This window comes from Diprion similis, chromosome 2 (genome assembly GCF_021155765.1).
Source record: "Diprion similis isolate iyDipSimi1 chromosome 2, iyDipSimi1.1, whole genome shotgun sequence".
NCBI classification, from domain to species: domain Eukaryota; kingdom Metazoa; phylum Arthropoda; class Insecta; order Hymenoptera; family Diprionidae; genus Diprion; species Diprion similis.
In genome coordinates, this window is record NC_060106.1 from 16,520,670 (window position 1) to 16,536,144 (window position 15,475).

Below are 15,475 nucleotides of genomic sequence, written 5' to 3' on the forward strand. Positions count from 1 at the left end.
CATCGCCCGCCGTTACGCCACTCTGGCGGGAGCTCCTCATCCGAAGCATATTAATGCCGCAGCCGCTGTGCCTTCAGTCAGCAAACCCCTGCAGCTATTCACTGATTCAAATTAATCACGGCCAACCCCGGCACGGCACAGTAGACGAGCACAGAGACGGGCACGCTCCAAAACCAAGAGCAAACACCTTCCTCTGATGGGATATGCCCACAAGGTTTATTCTATTCACGTAATCCATGCGTCTCTCCCCCTCTATCTCTGTCATTCCGACAGTCATTGCAGCTTTTCTCCATCTCTAGCTATAATATCGACGCTTTGTTTGTATCGCGCTTATTATCGATGTGTATATTGGATTAGAATTTTAGATCTTGTCTGTGCGGTAAAAAAATTTAACCCATGCACGGTACATCAGTGATTTTGCAATCTCATTCATCTATACTTCTTTCTCTCATTCATCTATACATACTATACTATATCTGATATATCAGATACTTGAAGAAGTTGACGAGGATCTGATTCTCGATCCGTACGAATTTTCTACTTCAATTGTAATTTGGTAGAAATTCGTTTTCGGTTCGTTAATTTCACGGTAATTTTGAGTACTTCTATCTATCTCTTACTAGGAGGAAATCTCCTTCTACCTACTGCAGCCGCTAACGCGTCTAATTACGTTACTTTTTTTCTCCTTCCTCAAACAATGCTAAACCACGTAATGCAATTCGCGAAAAAGAACGATGCGCTTTTCACGAGCAGCCGAGGGGCATGCGGACTGGGGAAGGCAAGAGGCAGGGGGTTCTGGGGGAGGGAGAAAGGGAGTCCCGCAGGGGGTGGCCAGCGAATGTAGGAAGGAGAGAGAAGAGAGGGAAAAAGAAAGACGAGAGAGAGAGCTCTTTAGAATCTGAGCAACCTGCAGCGACTGCCGCTTCTCTTCTCGAGGAGTCCGCGAGGCGTCTCATCACGCAACATTACCCCCGACCCCGCATCCCGTATATTCCCATCCACGCAACATTAAGCCCATTCCTCGAGACTGGCTCTCCTCATCTCTCTTTTTCTTTCTTTCTCTCTCTCTCTCTCTCTCTCTTCGCAAGCTGCAGTGAAAATTCCCGTGCAGCGGTATATAGGTGGGCACGGATTTCGCGATCTCGGTTGGCTTACCCGCGTTCACCGCCGACATGCTGAGAGAGGAGAAGAGACGAGAGGAGAGAAGTGGAGAGGAGAGGCGCCGACCGGGGACCGGAGGCTGGGAGGGCTCGTCTCCGTGTCTCTATTGATCCTCCGAGGAAGAGACGCGCGCAGGTTCGTCTTTTGCCACCCCGCCGTCCTCGGCTCCTCATCCTCGATACCTCCCTGCCACCAGCAATGAAGGATCTCTCTCCTTTCGTTCTCTCCTCTCCTCTCCTCTCCTCTCCGCTCCTCTCCTCTCCACGCAGCTCTTCTCCCACTCACCACTGTTTCGTTGCTAACCGGGAATCTTTCCAATGAATACATGACTGCGCCTGTTCCGCATCTCGACGCCTGACTGAGTATCGATTCAATCGATGATCTCTCGCGCTCACACCGCGCACCTCGTGCACCTCGCATACCATCGCTAACCTTCCACCCATTGGACCACGGGCTCTTTGATACAGACCTTTCAATACCTCGAACACAATTATTATATTTACGAGACGCGGAGAGACTTCTGGAGAACCTTAACGAGGGTCCGGTACGTCCTTGACTTTGTACCGCAAAAGCGGGTCTTTCCTTCGCGCAATTTAAACTCGGATAATGAACGCAATTAGTCCGCATCCCCGTGTCTCTGGTCCAAAGGAAAAATATACCAGCGACACAATTATAATCACTCAAAATGTGAATATCTGTAACTTTCACGATTTTCATTTTCTACTTTAGTTTATGTCAAGCTCTTCAACAAGCACTCGGTCATTCTATTCTCATTTCGAATGCTCTATCCTCTCTTGCATATTATATTAATGACCATTCAAACGGAGAGAAAATTTTTGCCACGATGAGTCTACTGCGTATTGCAGGATTATGACGCCTGCCATTTAGACCGAACGTTTATTCGTTTAAGCGATCCCGAGGCATAGCGTAAGTATAATAAGGTATGGGTTGATCGATGCCATGGAGGGACCGTAATCATATATCAGCCGGATATCGGTTGGACACTTTTGATGAATTAGCCTCGTTAGTTTAGCGGTTTATTGCGCTCCGAGTTTTACTTTATGGCAACTTTATCTTCCGCACAACGATTCCATCTCCTTTCCCTGCACACGCCTCGACGCAATATTTCTCATCAGCTGATGTACAGCCTAACACATCCCTTATTCTTATATATCTAGGATATAAATGAAGTTTAAAATGAACAAAACAGACAATAATATCAAAGAATACTTCCTGATTGGCGTAAAAAGTGATAACATCGATTCCGAATCGAATCCGCGCCAGGCTTGTCGAGTATTTATAATCACGCGTCGCGGTTCGAACTATTCGTCATACAAGTTCCTGGCTACGGTTCCAATTCAAATATCTTTTTTCTCTTTCCTCTCCACATCCAAGATTGAAGGCCAATCGATTGCGCGGTTCGGCAGGCGGCCGACGTTTTCGCGTTCCGTGTTACGCGGCCGTCGGCGGGTCCGCCATTGCAGTAACAAGCGCGGCGCTATCTCCCCTGCGAGAGGCATCTTATCTCAGCCGCGCCCATTGGCGCGCACAAAAAGAGAGAGCGAGATAGAGTGCGAGGAGAGGAGAGAGCGCGAGATCGAGTTCTGCCCACGCACAACCCTCGCTCGCATTCGCTCGCATTTACCACGGGTAGCGGGTATCTCTCCCTCGGGGACTCGCGCATCCCCTTAGTCTCCGCTGCAGAGTCGAGGGGATCATCCTCGCGCCACGATTGGCTGCTCGATGAGCATCTCGACTCATCTTCGCGACTGCGCGCTCTGCTCGGTCACGGCGAACTCGCTTCTCCAAAATGGTGGCATCACGGATAGACAATGTATGGACCTATACCATGATCCGTGGAAACCTGTAGCGACGAGGACCGGTTTACGCCGGAGGTAGCGGTGAACAGTGTTTCCTTATTTTCTGTTGTTCCATTTTTCCTTTTTCTTCTTTCGGGAAATTTTCGTCTCGTAATTGTTGGTAATTTGATGATGTAGAGAAAAGTGTTATCAATTTCCTCAAGTATAATCATTTGGGAAACATAGTCGTTGCATGCGCAGTCCTGCAGTATACCTGATAAAAGCTTTCCTTCCTAAAACCTAATCAGCTACCAAATAATCTAGAATGTTGAAGTTGATATTTCGGGAATATAATTAGAACGGTTAAAGCAAAGAGTGTTTGCAATTAGTAAAACGCATTATCACTAAAGTTGGAGAAAAAGAAACAATTGCAATCAATCCAGGAAAACTGATTAACCTTCAAATGAGGTGAAAATAGACTCGCGTATAATCTAATCACGAACCGCTTCGTATTCAAAATCTTAATATAACGTGGTACTCAAGTACGCGCGATACATGCGTGAGATTGAACCACCTAACCCGCAATCATAGGTACCAATCTTAAGATCCTCCAAACCCTTCGAGAATCTCCAAGCTCTTCCCGAAAATGCGTCTGCAGTTGTACCTGCACATGTGCAAGCACATGCATATAGCTATATTCGTCACAGGTTAGAGCAATTCGGTAGAAACGATCCGCGATCACGGAGCGCGAGTCGAGAGGCGTTCGCCGTCGGGTGTTCGGCTGTCTCCCAGAATAGCTGTGTCAAATGCATCTGCGTGTTCGTGGCAGTGAAGTAGGTAGAGTGCAGAGTAGAGTTAGTCATACATCCTGTCATACTGCATCGGTCTATAACCGGCCTCCGTAACGACCGGACTCCATTACGGCAGACATGGAGCGGCGAGCCGCGTGGATCTATTCATACACCGGCGGAATATCCTCGAGTCGTGAGACGAGAAAATTACGAGGAGTAGAGAAGAGGAGGAGAAGCGGAGGGCGCAGAGTGCGGAGGAGCGAGAAAAGAAAGGAGAGCCGTGGAGGCGGGGGCGGGAGAGACACGACGTTCCCTCCGGCGAAGCAGCGGGCGGCTTGGCAACAGTGGCCACTTCTCGCAACCTCCCTCCCTCCCTCCCGCTCTTTGCTCTCACTCTCTCTCCTTTCTCTCTTCTCTCGAAGAGTGCACAGGCCAAGGGAGTGACAGCCACGTACCTACCGCGAGAGGGTGAGACCGAGAGCGAGATGGTACGATAATTGGCGACCCCCTCCGACGGAGGGGGGAGGAGGGGAAGGAGATCGTTGCCATGGCTACCGGAGACCGCAGTCACCGCCGACGCGTACGACGATTCGAGGTGTCACTGACTCCTGGGTAACGTCGCCGTCACCGCCGCGGTCTACCTCGCGGACAGGACTCTGTCCCGTGGCCTACCGCAGTCTGGATTACATAAAATAGCTTGGCATGCGGGCCGACAGCCGCGGTCTCGTCGCTGAAATAGCGTAGCCGAGGCTCTACCTTCGATTCCTGGTGAAAATGCCTGCGGCGCAATGATTCCAGCACATCGAAGAATCTAGATGATGATCACCCTGTTTTGCTTTCTAGACTTTTGATTTGGAAAGAGGGCTGCAGACAAGGTTTCAGATTACATGGAAGGAATTAGATGAAATGTGTGACGTTAATTGCTGATCCCATCTATCATGTATTCACTCTTTTTACAAGGGTTTTAGCACAGAATTGTCTGTGTAAGTGAGATGATCATGGTGGTACACTATTTTGTACCCACTCTGGTTGAGACATCAAGAATATGGTATGGTGAGTTGAATTTCACAATAAAAAGGGTTGGGCACCATGCTCGTGTTTCGATCCTAGTACCATTTATACTATACACTTGCAGTCCGAAGTTTCAACTTGTACCAGTACCTAATTGCGTATCGTAATTCCTAGATCTCAGACCTCCCAGATCTTAGAAGAGATATTTTACGACTCATCCAAGGATTATGAAACGTGACGGTATTATACGAAGGAACGTAGAGAGGAAGAGGGACGGAGCATAAGCTCGTGACTGAAAAAGACTGAAAAAGACGTCGAAGCACAGGCAGCAGCAACAGCACCAGCAGCAGCAGCAGCAGCAGCAGGAGGAGAAGAAGTTTGAACGGCAGGAAACAAAAGATCCGCGCTGGTTGTAAGCGGGGGGAGAGAGAGCACTCTCCGCGTTTCTCCGTTCCACCGTTTCTCGGTTCCTCGGTTCCTCGGTTCCACCCGTGTACCCATACCTCTGTCCTTGCCCCTCCGCAGACGCGACAAGAATTAAATTAAGGCTTCCAAAAATAAACCGGCGACATTCAATTGTTTGCGAGAGGCAAAACGACGACATCGTGCAGAGGTAGCTGGTAACTCGGCGTCGGCGTCGCCAACGGCGATGGTGGCGGTGGTAGCAGCGACGAAGCTGCGACGGAGGCGGCGGCGGGAGAGCCTCGTAAAAGATGAGAGGCGATCCGCAAGATGGCCGCCGATGCTCGCAATCCCTCCGGCTACTCCTCCGCAGCCCCGTCCTCCGACCCTCGGGTTCGAGAAGGGAAAGGAGAGGAAGGGAGCCGGAGGCGGCGGCAAGCGGGGGGGGGGGGGGGAGGGAAAGGGACGGAAGACAGCCGTCCGGGACCAGCCAGGTACACATGCCCACCTCGCCTCCGTGCCTCCTGGAGAGGAGAACCCTCCTCGTTATCGTTTTGCTCCTCGAACGAGACGAAGAGAATGGATGTCATATTGATCGTCGTGCGGTGCTTCTACCTACTCGAGGCCAGGTGTTTCGCAGACAAGTGATTCCGTTGGCCATTGGTCCCTTCTGCTCGGCCACCTTTACCCTTCATTGGTTCGGAGCTTGATGTGCCTGCGTCTGTATGAAATACAGACCACGTGTACCTGCAAACTACGTTATGTAGCTAAGCCATACCCAAGCAACCGGGGTGAATTTGATCACGCAAACGTCTAGCGAATTTCTTGTACATGTACACGTGTACGCTCTAATGCGGTTCAATTCGGAGCTAAACTGGTTCCCTTCATTGGAAGTCATTCTGTCGATTATTAACAGCGCGTTGCACTAATCGAGAGCGTTCGTGTTGGCGTACCTTGGGACATCCTAATCGCTGCACACGCGATGTTGTCGCCTCGGGTGCAGGTTTCGCGATTTTTGCATGTTTAAGCTTCCATTAGGATGAAATGTCGAAAATATTTGTCTTTTGGTCGACGGTCTATTCTTAAAGATTATACGATCATAGGCGAGAATTTATACTTGGAATCAGAAAGGGATGGTAATTTTTTGATCTTAAGCTTACGAAAGAGACTTCAAACAGTAGTTCAAAGGATGCAAGATGATCCATACTACTACTGTAGACATCGAGTGAGTGAGGTCTTTTTGGCCTTTTGGAAATGCAGATGCGGCGTTTCGGGGGGTTGAAATGTCCCGAAGAATCGTGGTCTCCCCTGAAAGGTGAGAAATGTCGAAAAATTTTCTCACATTCAGTATCCACAGTGGCAGGGTTCGATAAGGTATAGGGATAAGCGGTGGCAGTCGAGAGAGAAGTTTGAGAAGAAGAATCCACGGTGGTTCGAGGCGTCCCGTCTCCCAAGTTCTCCTCGTCCTCCTCCTTTTCCTCCTCCTCCTCTATCTCCACTTATCGCGTGTAGTCCGATTCGCCTCGCGGTCTCCATGGAAACCCTCGGAAAAATCCTATCGATTCTCCCTTTTGCCTTCTCTGAAAGAACTCTTTCAAGACCCTCCCATCCCCATCCCCATCCCCATCCCCGGGACCGTCTCCTTGACGTTCCCCCCGGGCGTCCCGGAGTCACTCCGCAAAACCGTTCCCGAATCAGGACAAAATTGTCACACGGCGGCACCGTTAAAGAGGTTTATTTCGCTAATAAGACTGGACCGTGCCGCTTATTGAAACAATAAAGAACTCCTGCGCCCCCTCGCCACCCTGCAGAACGGTGCAAACGCCACGCGTACCAGTTACACCCTTATAGCTGGTGCAGGGTATCGTGACCGTCCGTTTCTCGGCTAGCTTCTCACCGCGACCCGACTCCGGACCTACGTGCTCTGCGTCCAGAGCGATTCTGATCACCGGGTGATGGATTTATTGCCCAGCGTATTGCGGCTTCTGGCAGCCGACCCTCACCCCCACCCCCACCCCCGTCCCGCGGAACCAGCGTCGGTGAAAATTCGTCTTGTGTACCCTGCGGAGGCCGTTCTTTCTTATCACGCGTCTGTGATGCATGTTCACCATTTATCTGAAGTATATCAATTTCCCACTTTTCTCCATCGCGCACGCATTATAGTAGGTACACAGCACGCGGTTATGCAAAATTGTATTCCGCAAATGCAGGCGAATAGACTGTGCTTCGGCAGTCCTAGAAAAAAAAATAATCCCATATCGTGCAAGCTGCCATCGTCGGGGCACTGCGAGTAAAAATGGAATCAAAGTGTGTGAATTCGATTCGAATCAATTGGATAGCCGTGTAGGCTGCACCTGCACATGCATGCTCACACGATTCTAGCCTCTTATTTTTTCTAACAGGTGTGTAGGTGTAGCGATAACGCACAGACGTCAGGAGGTGGTAGGAAGTCGGGCCGATAAACTAAGTAGGTACGACCCACTCTCGCAGCGTGGAAATAGATTATGTTCGTTCAACTTTTTGTCTCTTATTTATTTACAATCGATGGGTTTTTCTGTATGTTTACGGTTGTGTCACCTCATTTGCTGAATCTATGAGACGTGAAAATTACAGCTGCCAGTCAATTGAGTTATGTAGAAAGATCTAAACTCTCGATTGATGATTTACACCACTCGAAATGGTCAAGAAAATTGTTGTAACATGCGTGCTTGTTTTGCGAGTATTTATATCGCCTCGTTCCTGTGTAGAAAAGCGACTAACAATAAAATAAAAACTGTCTCCATTTCCCTGTATATTTGTACGCATACCGCAAGTAATCAGTCTTTTATCAGTTATTCTGTCTCCTATTCTTACCTCAGTCTTGATTCAGCTGTGGTGTATTTCGGAAGACGTATGAATCTAAGAGGGTTTCAAATTTCTTGATCGAATTTTTGTTCCAGGGGATCTCTGTTCTAATCTCGGCGATACGATTTTTTTACTTCAAAAATTTTAAGCGAAGGACTTAAGCGAGTTTCGTTTACCCCATGCACGATACAGTATATCTAAAAGGCCAGTGAAATTATCGGAGCCGTTCGTCAAACATGTGAACGCACCAGAAGCGAGAGTAGGCCCACCGTCACAGATTAGATATTGTGTTCGGTGTAGGCAGGATAAAAATAAAACATTTACAAGAGCTATTGTGATATATGATATATACGCCGAGTCAAGAAATTCGTAGGACTAGCTAACAATAAGCAATAACGAGTTGAACGTCTAAAGCTGAAGAAAAAATTATAATTTTGCATCCATCGGAATTAGTTTCTTTAGAAGATTTATCATCTCCATTTTTGTTCCACCTTATTTTCTTGCCGCACTTTTATTCTGCATAAAAACTTTTCATTTTATACAACATTGCAGAAAATACGATGTCACGTGATACAAGTACGATCACGTAATCGTTCCATAGATTTCTTATACCTGCGAAGTGATATATTTACTTCGGGATTACATGCTGTTTCAAAGTTGAGACGTCATAATTTTCCACGTGCGTATTAAACAAAGTTGTTGTACTATAAACGAGCCAAGGTTGACGATCGTTAACATAACATACTAAGAGGAATTTCTAAGTTTGATCGATCAATTGGTTTCAGGCTTTCGAGTTAAAGGATCAAAGCTAATATATAAGATGGACTGACTGCGAGATGATGGAAAAATTACATTCTGATTTGAATCACATTTGGATTTGATTTTCGTCGTCGGCAATGTACACATGATCAAGCTAAGTTAGAGGTTCAGTTCAACTGTAGTCATCTTCGATACTGTCAAATGCTCTCATGAGCCTTGTGAAGAATCGAAATTAACGAATCGACGAATGAATCGATCTGCTGACATCAAACTGGCAACAGCCGTAATTGTGAATCACTTTCTAGAATCGAACTTGAATTGGCAAAACGTTGTTACGGATAGAAATTTAACGTCAATGTTGTTTGTTGATTTTTAACGCTTATTTCCTCCGAAAATAACTGTTGGAAGTTTGAAAACAAATTCTGACAGATGATGTAACAGTTGATCTAGCCTTACCATACAGGTATTCAGCAATTCTAAGAGATCGTTGTTTCGTTGTGGGATAAAAATGGTTCGCTAGAGTTTCAACCACTCCGAAGACGGTGTCTGCGAGGAATCGATAAACCTGCCGCTGAGATTGCCCGAGGACCTTGCGACCGCAAAGTACCAAGTGAGAAAACTGAGAGTCTCAATTCAGGAACAATGGTTGGTTTTGCGATATAGAAAGTGTCGAGTGTCACTCCTTGATGAAAGTTCTGCAGGAATCGACCGCAGCGAACCGTTTCAATCGGATGGTTTGACGGTTAGAATTCCGAGACTTCCTCCCATTTCGCGCATCGTGCCAACGAGTTGTTTCGCTGAACAAGGAAAAAGGGATTTGCTATTTCAGCGGTAATTTTGTGATTCCAGAAAATCCTGTAATTTTCAGGTCACAACTCATCTTGGTTTCACATTAAGTTTCAACATGTAGACTTCCTACCATGTGCTTTTCAACTGACCTCGGTGAAGCTTCAACCATAATCAACCCCGAACTTGTTATGGTTAATAATTGATTATCGGATTGCTGTACTTAGAAGGTTTACTGTGTGAATAGATCAAGAGCCGGGGCAAAAAGACTCGAAAAGTACACGTGTCCTCGTACTTACTAGACCAACTTAATGACGTTGTATTATAAAAATGGCGTGGATACGGGAATACGAATACACATATAATCCAGGGTAACTGACAATTAAGCAATAAGTCCGGATCGTTGTTCAAACTGATCGTGAGTTTGAGCAAACACGGGGCCCAGGCATTATAATGTACTTATATGGCTCGAGGCGCGACCTCGTTGTAATGACAGAGTATTACTTGGACCGAGCCACGTAGACGTCTGATCGACTGTGGCACTCAGTCCAGAGCGTACAAGCGGTAAGCAAACGGCTAACGAGTCTTTTTAATTGTCTGCATTCGATCAGCCAGCTACGCTCCGACGTAAAGGGTGTACGGTGTATGTATTTGCGTTTGCGTTTGCGTGAAATTCGCAAGTCGACATTCATCTGCGATAATGCACGCTTTCATTTACCGCTCCTGCGCACCGGACCTGGAAAAGCTATTCCAAGTTTTACGAATGACAGAGAGGTCGTTGTTACTGCAGAACCCGGACGTAGAATAGACCATTAATAATACCGAGTTGCAGTGCAAGTTTTGATTGGAAATCGCATCCACTCTCCGCTTTGTGTTCACGTTTAAATCGACGTTGCTGCAACACTGCGTAGCTGCATCGAATGCACGTAATTTGGTGTGTTGTCTCTGCGGCCACACGCCTGTCGCTCTCTGTTTGTTCTCGCGAGTCCCGGCCAATCAATGAATATGGATGAGGCCGGAATAAAACGTCTATTTCCGGTCACATCGATGTCCAAACCTGTCCAAACATATTACCTGGCTCGCTTGCTCCTCGGTAATCAAACTGCTCGGGGGCTATAAACCAGCAAGTCAAACAAGGGCGAGCATCTCTTCACAAAACTAACTCCGAGGAGGCAGTTCGGGATGATAAGAGGACGGAAAAACACCCCGTCGAAACGACGAGAGCGCTAAAAAAAGGGGGGTAGAAGAGGGAAAGAGTAGGATTGCCGCTGATCGAGGAGTCGGTGGTCGGGTATAAGGTTACAAGCAAAAGTACTTAATGACTCTAATAACGCGGAGAAATCTCGGTGACCGTAAATATGCCCGGCGACGATATCGCGGCTCTGGGATCTGGTGGCATGGCGCAAAGACTGCCGTGTCTCGTCTGATACCGCAAGCTCGAAAGCTGGCCGCGCGAGAGCTTGAGGCTGAAACTGCCTCCTTGCAGGACACGTTTATCATGCCACACATCGACCGCTCGTTTCCAAGTCCGTGTGCGGCGACCCGTCCGTTCGTCCGCATGTCCACCGCCGGTTCGCACGCCGTGTGCCTTGGGTTTAAACACACTCCTACACCTCTTGCACACCACGGCCACCATTAGCCGACGACCCGCCCAGCGGACTTCGCATGTGTGTTTGCATGCGAGGACCTACTCGTGTGTGCGTACATGAAACGGGCATAAAACTCGCGACAATTTTCTTACACCGGTGAAAAAAAAACGGCAACGTTATCCGCGCCTTTCCAACTTTTCCACCGTGTCTCCGGTTATGCGTGTTGGTGCGGTCGCCGTAATATCGATTCCTACTTCCGGCGAACGCGATCTCTCTCCACGCACACGAGACGGTTCTCCGATTTTCCGCGCTTTTTCAACTTTCCATATCACGTCGATTATCAGACGCGATCAGGATGTTCAGGATACGAAACATTCGTTTCGTATTTCTTCTTGGCAGCTACAGGAATGACCATTATATCCTTATTTTCATAACGGTACGTCCGTAAATTTCGCATCTTCACTGCGGAACTCGGAGAAACACCGACCTCGTGGTTCGACTTAATTATAAAGTTGAAGATACTTTATTTTGAGAAACCCATATGTGCGAGATCTTTTTCAAATTGCAAAACGTGTAGGTACACACGCTTTCGGCAGTTTTTCCCCGCAGTGTATTCGTTAGTCACATCAAAGATATCTCGAAGTAGATCTGTAGGGTAGCTAGTATAAAAAAAGTATACCACTTGATTTTAACGGAGTCTGACGTTGATAAGTCGCGTACAACTCACCTACGGTTGGAACAAAGATTCTGTCGCACCTTCCGACTTTTCATTGTTCCAGGTCATGTGCCACCCACCCGCCCAGAGTTACAGATATATCTTGATGGTACGTATATCGCATAGGTGCAGATACCGCCGGGCACAAGGAAGTGACGTTGTGCTTTGCAGCGGGTCGTTCCGAGGCGCCACGTGCAGAGGAGATCACGAACGCATGAAAAATACATACAATATTAATTAAGCGAACGACGAACGTTGGGCCAGAGGAAACCGTGCGAGTGGGTACCTCACTGGCTATATAATACACCCGCCTGTAACCTGTGTACACATGTAGCGCTCGTTACGTGAACTCTAACCGTGGCTGGACTACCGAGAAAATCATTAGCTTCGTAATTATTTGAAGGGGTCGTGACGGGAGGAGTCGGGGTCGGAGTTGGGCCACAAAGCTAGACCTACATACAGCCGTTCCAACCCCCTGGCCGCCCCCGTCTTACATGCACAACACTCGTTGTCGTTCCGCCTCAACCGCGCTGCTTATTGCTTCTACTTTGCATCTTTTTACGAAGGTTAAAACGCGCATGCCGCCCCGAACCCGGTCATTCCGGATCGTGTGTACGCGGCCAGGGCATTGTGAAGTGAACAAATGATCAGGGGGTGAAAAATATTGATAATTAAATCGCCGAATGTTTTGAAAAATTGTCAAAACACATGCCGTTACGCTATTTGGAAAGACGCCCGTCACGTCAGACACTTTTCTTCGGATTCATTATCTGAACAGCAATCGATCGACGTGATGTCGTTACCGCCTCACGGAGTGGCTAATAAGCAAATCTCGATGCCTCAAACCTCCGTTGACGGGGGGTGGATGGACTGACGCGTTGGTCAGTCTTGGGGAGATAGTCACGAGCACGAAGGAGACAGTAAAAGACACGACACAAACGCTCATGCAGGAAGGACTTTCGCGTGCCGTTCCCATCTAACTTGTCGACGTCCAAGAAAGTCTCACGCAGAGCCGCACGCGCACTACTTACGTCCGCACAAAAGAGGCCGTCTTAACGGCGATAAGTCGTCACGCGTCTGTCCAGGGGTGGAAAAAATTTTTCACCGAGGAAACAACTACCTCACTTAATTTCGCCGAGGTATTTTTTTTTCCTCTCTTTTCTATTTGATTTTACTACGTTTGATATGATGTTTTCTCTTTTTACCGCCCCGAAAACCTTGGGAGGTCGTTAGACCTTATCTGAATTCATTAATCCAAGACTTTATTAACAGTTTCAGAAATTACTTGTCTCGGAGACAGTTTATAACTACGTGGGGAAAGGCATTCGCGTAGAAGTTTCTTTACCGTAGATATACTAAAATTCCGTTCGTCGATATCTTTCGATATCGTGTCAAATTCCGAGTGATCGAAGAACAACTGATCCGAATTAAATCACTGACACGTAATAAACGTCAAAGTTACACTTCTTTTTTTTCTAGTTCTCGAGAAAAAGTACTGCCTAGATACACGTGATACAAAAATTTGTTCCAACTTAGTTAAAGGTCATACAGGATTAGATTAAAGTTAAAGGATTGATCTGAAATGACCTATGTATGTAGGACGAAGAAAGTGGGTCTGATTGAAAATCTTACTGACTGATCGGTCGAGTCCTTTTCCTCAGTCTTGGCAAACGTGCGTAATACTTGCTTCGAAAGAAACGGTGAAGGGTGGTTTTGTACAACCCCTGGGAGAATCTGAATGTCTCCGGTGGCGTTGGCGTGTCACGGTGGACATCACCGCCAAGAGCGCTCGAAGTAGCGTGTCCGGTATCTCGGGGTGGGATCGCAGGAGACATTTCGTCCCCCAGGAGTCGACGAGGAGAACCGGTCGGAGGGTTGAAGGGCGACTTGGAAGTTGGAGGGCCGCGATCCCGCAAATGACCAACGGCCACCAGGGCCGATAGCACCGCGACTTCATATCTTCGGCCTGGTTCCGAGCGGACGACAATCGCTTAGATTAAAAGATAGCCGAATTTATTGGAGTTTCTGCCACGAAATGGCCGGGCCAGGTGGAACAGGCGGCTGACCGGGTCCTGCCATGTATCGATTTCGCGATTGGCCCACTGCTTCTAGCTAGCTTTTAAGACTTTCGTATCTAATTGCTAATTGAACGTAGGACTCGCCGCGTTTTAGTTCCTGGTAGCGCCGCGGCGTCGCTTCCAACGCCTACCGGGTATCTCCCCTCACACGCTACCCACTTCCAACTCGAATTAGTTTCCATTACTTCGTATATCATCGCGTCGAGGGCCTGTTATCCGACCTCGATGTCCCGATCCGCCAGGAAAACGTTCATAATTTCAAACCACAATCTAAATAAAAAAAAAAAATTATGCTTCCTTTTGATTACGAGTGAAAAGGTTCCCTTACCAATCTCAGGAGTTGAGTCGACCCTGCACTGCAGCTGTTGTTTTTCATGTACGTCCAAATCTCAAACCGTAACCGCAACCTCTTTTAAAAGAGTATTAAATTAATTACAATGTTCTTATCTCATCCACGTGTTCATTCAACGGCGTAAATACCGGGTATACGCTGACATTTGGATCTTTGCGACTTAACTTGGATCACCGAGTATATATCGTGAAGTGCTCAAAACTTTGCGTCAATTCATTCGCGCCGTCTTCTTGTAGCATTCCGTTTGACTCACTGCCTGGAACGTGATGGACGCAGGGGAACGGCCGAGGCCTCGTCGAAGGACCCAGCAAGGAGTTGTAATTGTTATGTCTGAGGCGCCCGGGTCTCCGGTTCGATTATGCCTCGATGCCTAAACAACGAACCCGAACACCAAGCCACGTACGATCGTCTTGCTCACTCACCGTGATCGGCCAACTGAGTTACGGATGCCAGACGTCGCGTGGAAGCGATCTTTTGATATTACCTCGACCCGTGCAAGCTTCGAACCACTCAAAGCTCCGGGGTTCGGCCAAAACATCGATGTTTACCTGACACCTTCACGCTTCGAGATGATCGTGCGTTCGATACTAGTTTTTCCATTTTCACGCGAATGTTGAGTAGCCTTATCGTTGTACGTTTGCATCGAAATCTATTAATCGCGGGTTTCTATCGCGAAAGAATTTTTTGTCCAAACTGATTCGAATGACGCGCGGTTATTTGATTGTAACAGGTGAGTTGTTTCGGAATTGAATCGGACATTGTTTGTAAATTAGAATTGAAAATATTCAATTCTTACGATCAATATCAGTTCTTTTCAATGTGTTTTGTTTTTCTGCTGTAGTGCAGGTCACAACAAATTCCGAATTTCATCCTGGATTATGATAATATTTTTTTTTTTTTCATCCCACAAGTTTAAAGATTCTTATAAACAAATAAATTTATGCATGTAACTGAAAACTCAACGCGTAAATGAAATTTTGTTGTGAATTTTAATATTATTTATTTGCATTCCATGATAATGTTGTTACCGTTGTGTGCAGTAAGCTTAGCGAACTAGATTATCTGCTTTTCAACTCGGATCGCTGATCGGAATTTGGGAAAATAATTTCGCAACCGTCTCGTCGCACACAAACAATATTGTGTTTGTAAATATTAAGCGGGTCGATTTCATCGTTGACATTTTTGTCT